The following is a 7,118-nucleotide window of genomic DNA, read 5'->3' as shown; positions in this document are numbered from 1 at the left end:
TTGCAAAGTTTGTGTAAAAAATAAAATGTCCCTTATTTATTTTTGGCACATTGTTATGTTATCAGCGTTTTTATAGCATGCTAATCACCTGTGAAGGGATCCAGGTGCTCTGTAGCAGGTGTGTGAGGCCAACACATTAATATTAATACGAGTGTATGAGCACGCCTTCCGGACCCCGCAGTTTCCTCCCTCTCCCGGGGCTGCTGTCTGGGCCACCGAGCCCTACAAGAATCTACAGAGTCAATACAGAGCCTAACCCCAACTGACAGCAGACTGCACAAAGTTTATGTGGAGCAAAACACAGATATGGTTTTTCAGGGATAATACTCTCCAATAGCAGCTAACTAAGGGGCATATTTCTGTCTGATACCAAGACCTGCACCAAGACCTGCACACACTTTCTGCATTTTCTGACCCACGAATTCCGTTGTCACTCCAAACAATTCGAGGTAAACCAAACCTCAGGAAAAACTCCTCTGCCGTAGACAGAGCAGTATTATCCTTTAGGGGGTAGGCCTCTATCCATCTAGAAAAGGCACACACCACCACAAGGACATACTTCAGATTATTACATCTCTCCATGTTAATGTAGTCTATTTGCAACACCTCAAAAGGATACGTTGGGGGAGCAAAATGACCTGCTGGGGTTGGTGTTCCCTTCCCAGGATTGTGCATCAAGCAAACAATACAGTGCTTAACCAAATTATCTGCGCATTTAGGGATCCCCACATTCTGCCACACAGGGGCCAGAAGTTTGCATATCCCTTTCATGCTAATGTGGGCTGGACCATGTGCCATAGTAACTACTGGAAGCACATAGGCGTCTGGTAACAGCCACGCTGATGTTCCGACAATTCTATCCAACACCCTGTCGCGTCCAACATTCCTGTACCCTCTCTCCACTTACTCAGTTCTTTCTCTGTGGCCTCTTCCTGGATCATTTTTATACCTTCTATTGTGTCCTCACACATCCCTCCTTGTCTGACCAACCATCTAGCAGGGCCCGCAACATACATGCGGCTTGTAAAATCTCTGGCTGTTTCTTTCGCTATCTGATCCGCAAAAGCATTTCCTCGACCCACATCATCAGTGATCCTCTTATGCGCACTACATTTAACAATTGCTATCTGAGTGGGCAAGGTGAGTGATTCGAGAAGGTCATTTACCAACTGGCCGTGCTGTATCTTAGTGCCGTGGGAGGTGAAAATCCCTCTTTCCCTCCACAGACGGCCAAAACTGTGGGCCACTCCAAACGCATACTGGCTATCAATGTACACATTCACTCTTTTTCCTTCAGCCAATACACAAGCTCTATTCAGAGCTATCAATTCAGCTGCCTGGGCTGAATTGTGCCTAATGTGTGCTGTTTCCACAATTGTGTACAAAGTAGTGACTGCATAGGCTGAAGTCGTCTCACCATTGGGGAACTTGAAACAAGAACCATCCACCCATAGGATCCCATTCGGGTCCAGGAGTGGAGTGTCCTTTAGATCCACCCTACCTTTTGTCTCCTCTCTGTGCGGAGGAAACAATCATGTTGCTCCTGAGGACCTTTTTCTACTAGACCCATCCCCTACTGGGATGGGTCTAGTGTGGCCGAAAAATAGGCACATGGGCGCTGCTTGTCTCCAAATTGTTGCGTTAAAACTGACAATGCGCAACCTTCTCTCTCATGAACGTAGAGTGTGAAAGGCTCACTGTAATCAGGAGTACCTAACACAGGAGCAGAGCACAAGGAAGTACGTAAATCAGTGAAACTTTTCTGACATTCCGCAGTCCAAGGAAGAGGTTGGGGTGTATCTTTGAGCGTGAGTGCCAACAGAGGTTTCACTAGCAAAGAAAAATTGGGAATCTACTGCCTACAATAAGGGGTAATGCCCAAAAAGGCACGCACCTCCCTTTGTGTACATGGTACAGACATTTGAGCAATTGCTTGGATACGTTCTGGGATCAATCGCCGTCCCTCCTTCGACAAGAGATGACCTAGATAGGTAACCTATTGGCGATAATATTGCAATATAAAGGGTGAAACCTTGTGATGAAGGTCAGACAAGTGACGTAACAGTGAAATAGTAACCTGTTTACAAATGTCCTCAGAATCAGCAGCAACCAACAGGTCATCTACGTATTGAATAAGGGTGGCACCTGGGGGCAAAGAGAAAGCATCAAGCTGAGTTTTCAAAGCTTGACTATAAATGGAGGGACTCTCGCAATAGCCTTGAGGAGCACGTTTGAACCGGAAGCTTCGGCCTCCTAAAGAGAAGCCGAAAATATCCCTACTTTTCTCAGCAATGGGAATGCTGAAGAAAGCATTCTTGAGGTCAATAACAGAAAACCAAGCAGCCGAAGCAGGTATCATTGTCAATAAGGCAGTGATATCTGGGACGACAGGAAATTGGGGTACAACAATGCTATAATGGTACTCTTAAGCTCAAGCTCGCGAAGATACAGGCCAGCACGGGTCTTGCCTGGCCCGATGCTTTACCCTTGACCCTTTTGTCTACTCGAACAACTGTCCATTCCCGTATGGGACTCAGTCCCTACGAGGTAGTGCTTGGACGCCCAGCAAATGTCTGGGGAGTCCCAAGGCCAAAGAAGTATTCAGAGATAGAGCATCCATTGTTTATTGATTATTTGCATGACCCCACCACTAAATTGTATGTCCTTCATCAACAGGTACAAGACGCCTTGCCACAGGCTTCAACTGATCCTGGCCCTACCATACAACCCAGTGATTGGGTTTGCATCAAGAATTTCTAGAGATCAAAGAATTTGGAACCTCGCTGGAGAGAGCCTCGTCAGGTGTTGTTGACAACACGCACAGCTGTGAAGGTGGTCGGAAAGAAAAATTGGATCCACGGTGTTCATTGTAAGAAGGTACCCTTGCCTTTGCCTTACGACCAGTGGGTCCGTGAAGGTATTGGCGATTTTGAAGTTGAAAGGGTCCCCCGATTCATACCTTTTAGCAATGCACACCTACATTGGACTCAATCTGAGAAAGAGGATGATGACGTTTTACAGGAAGCTGTACCACCACATCTCAGGTTGAACACGACCAATACAGAGACACTTTTTCAGGACCAGACTGTGCCAAATAAGAAGAGATACAATTTGAGGCCTAGAGTGGCTAGAGACAATTGAGAATTTTTCTTTTGATTGCACTTTTCAGTGACACTGACCATCCAATTCGGTTGCAGGGTCGTGGTAAGAGTCTTAGTTTGTAACCCAAGTAGTGGCAATAGGCCTGTGACATTACAAAACAGGATAGTTTTAGATATCATTCTTGCAGAAGGTGGTGGAGTATGTAAATTGATTGGATCCAGCTGTTGCATTTACATACCTGACAATGCCCCTACAGTATACCAGGCCATCTCTAAATTGCACCTGATCGCTGAGTCCATCCACCAGGACGAAGGAAACTGGATGGTTCTGGGGATTACTGTCCACATGGGGATGGAAGGTACTGACTTTCATTGGAGTGACTTTGGCCATTATCTTTTCATGTTGCCTCTGTCTACAAAGTGGTCCCGCTATCTGCGGCCTTTGTGCCACCATGTGTGTCCCAAGGCCTGTCTCACAGAAAGCAGAAAATATGAAAATGATGTTGCAACAACAGCTTGACGACCTCATGGCTATTGACATTGACTCAGATTAACGTGAGTCTGTGTTTTGCCTGCGTAATGGCAAAAGGAGGGTCTGAGGTAATTCAGTTTTGACTCCATTTTGTATTTTGTGTTGCCCTCATGCAGGCAGCTTGGCAAACGAAGTGTTTTTGCCCTTTGTACTGCTACGTGTCAAATAACCCCCCCTTCCTTGTTGTGAAGCCAATTTCAGGAACTAGCCAAACTAACTAATCCTTGTCTAGACTGACTAATCCTTGTTTCAACTATCTGTTGGCCTTCAGTATTCTTTCCCTGCCTTATCTTATTTGTTGGCCTTTGGTATTCTTTCCCTGCATTATCCTATTTCTCAAGTTGTCGTTTGAAGCACACAAACACGTCCTGCCATTACTGATTGACCTATAGGTGGTGTCATTGATTGACATTGACGACTCATCCTGGACATCCCCCGTCGCAGCCACATCTCCGGACACCTGAGAGATCTGCACTGGCTCCCGGTCAACAAGAGAATCACCTTCCGTCTCCTCACCCACGCACACAAAGCCCTACACAACCAAGGCCCAGGATACCTCAACAGCCGCCTCAACTTCTACGCTCCCACACGCCAGCTTCGATCGACCGGCCACGCCCTCGCCGCCGTCCTCCGCATCCGAAGAGCCACCACAGGAGGAAGGTCCTTCTCCTACCTGGCCGCCAAGACCTGGAACTCTCTCCCGACCCACCTCCGCCTGACCCAGGACTACCTTGCCTTCAGGAAGCAGCTCAAGACCTGGCTGTTCGAGCAGTAGCGGACCCCCCCTCCCCTAGCGCCTTGAGACCCTCCGGGTGAGTAGTGCGCTATATAAATGCTTTGATTGATTGATTGATTGACTTATGGGGTTGGGCAAAAACACGACTCAAGGGGGACGTTCTGGTTACATGGTACCTTGTTTTGAATGTTTTTCTATTGGCTAATATTTGGTGCATGGGGAGTGTTTTTCTGTGGGTGTGTATGGTTATAAAAGACTGTGAGCCACGGAGTGAAGTGGCAGTCTCCTGAGAACCTACTATTGGTGTACTTCTGGGACAACTGTGCATAGCTGCAGCTAATAAATTTGGTTTATATGCTAACAGAGTATTCCGTGTCTCTGTACAACAAGGCAGGTGAACTCGGAGATTTCAGGCATGCCCCGCGCTGCCAGGCCCTTCTAGGCCCGGTTCTTCACCAGAAGTGGTGTCCTCCATCACATGTAACAACAGAAAGTCACTTTGCATACCTACTCACACACATCTGTGTGGACACAGTCTGTTTTGTTGTATGAAATTGCTCTGCATGGCCAGAAGTTGGACACCATACTCACATTGCTGAAGACACGTAAGTGCACAGGTCTGCCAGCAACTATCCCGAACACAATGTCTGGCTCACAGAGGTGGAGCTGTCAAAAGGGACCCACCCCCATTGTGCATGCGACAGTCAGTCCCTACCTGTGTACAGACAATGCTCATTGAGGCACACGATTTGTCATCCTAATCAACACTCATTGCAGTTGCGTAGACTTTATTAGCATGCACATGTCAGTACGGGCACAGCAAGGGCCACAACATACAGAGGAATGCTTAAGACACACGCAGCATGGGCACATGTTGAGGTGCAGGAAATGGGGAGGCAGAAATGTACACAAATCATTACGAATGGCAACGCGCTCAGCCCACCTTGCCTTGCTGGATGAGTCATGTGATGTTTGGTGTCTGCTCTTCGCCCTGTGTCAGGGGACACGACTCACAGCCCATGGGATTGGCATAATGCTGTCCACCCGGACTGCGCCGACTGTCTGCTCTGCTGATAGTGAGCAGGTGAAAGGGTCCAACAAGGTCAAATGTCGTACTACATTGCCATGTTGGTACTCTCCCCCCAGCAGTATGTCCGAATTGGGAACGTTGCCAAAACGACGCTGTGCTGCTCCGCCCATGAGACTGCATCACATTGCACAGGTGTGTGTACACACACGTAGTTCCACAAGCATGCATTCGTCCAGTGTGACGGCAGACATGTCCACTGTTGTGGTGGGAAATGTGAGCATTCCACAAGATGCAACAAGGTGTGGGGACCTGTGCTGTGGCAGACAATCAGATGTGGCTGCAGGAACGCAGTTACTCGTCCATTAATGCGAGCGCAGCTTCATGTGCAATCTGTTCCAAGAGTACGTCATTGACAAGTTCAAGGAACACCAGGGAGAGCCAATCCATTAACTGGTCCGGGCAGATGTACTCAGTCCATGGCGTTTCACCAATCCGCAACACAGACCAATAGGGGAGCACCTCGATGTGGTCACTTCACACGAGGAGTTATGCAATCTCCCACGCACAACTGCCCGCACATATGCCAAAGATCAAGGCATCCCATGTACGGGTATCCTGGTGACACTCCTGTTCGTGGGCCAACAGGGGCGCACTGTCAAGTCATAATCCAACTCTGCTGCCATTGCGTTGGATAGGAAGACCTCCATGGGCCACTCGAATGTGCATGATCGACAGTGATACCAGGGCTGGACGCAGGTGACGTAGGCAAGACGGAAATTCAGAAGGTAACTGATTCGCAACACTGCCATTGGCAGTGATCCCAACAGATGCAGCATTCTTGCACGGTCCAGTTCCACATGACAGGGGTTATGCATTGCCCCGGATTGCCTGCCATTGTGTTTGTTGGTCTCATAGCACCTGTAATCCACAGACTGGCGGCACTTCGGTGGACGATATGCCACAGCTCTGGGCAATGAGTCATATGTGTGTGCAACGTTTGGACGTACAGGCTGTTTTTAACCAATGTGTCAAGGGCATCCCTTGCAGGTGTAGCTAGAGCAGGGACAAGTGTGTGTGGGGTGTGGACACGTTGGTCTTTCATTAGTGCAGTTCGTGGTGTGGGAGTATACCATACTAAACTGTGACCTTCCCTAACCTCTGCACTGGGTTTGCAACAAAAAGAAAATGCAGCCCAAACTGTTAAAACCTGGAACTCTGTACATTTTCTTGATTTTAACTTCAAGGTGGGGGATAAGAAAGAATATACAAAATCTATCCCCATAACGAACCACTTTAAATGTTGTAAAGGAAAGTGACATGCTAAAATAATACACATGTAATGAAGTGATAACACACAGTCAATTAAAAGTGCGTTTGTTACTCTCATGTAACCCCTAGGCGATCTGCCTCCATTAAATTAACATACCAGAGTTATCGGAGTGTGACCATTAATGCAGCAAACACAAGTGCAAACTGTCCGCTCTGTTGATCGCGAGGGGGTCCTTGTTGCACGTGTCCTTGTGTTTCGGTCCTCCCGACTGAATAGAAGGTTGTTCACTCTTAATTAATTTTCTTGTAAATCACACACTGTGAAATAAATGCCTTCCAGGCATTCCCATTAAAGTAAGGAAGGCGAAGGACATGAAAGCAAATTAATTTGCCCACGATCATACAAATTGTTGTGGTGAAGCCTTGCAAGCCGGGATTCAAACACAGGTC

Source organism: Lissotriton vulgaris, chromosome 2_1, assembly GCF_964263255.1.
Source record: "Lissotriton vulgaris chromosome 2_1, aLisVul1.2, whole genome shotgun sequence".
Lineage (NCBI taxonomy): Eukaryota > Metazoa > Chordata > Amphibia > Caudata > Salamandridae > Lissotriton > Lissotriton vulgaris.
Note: the sequence above shows the minus strand (reverse complement) of the source record.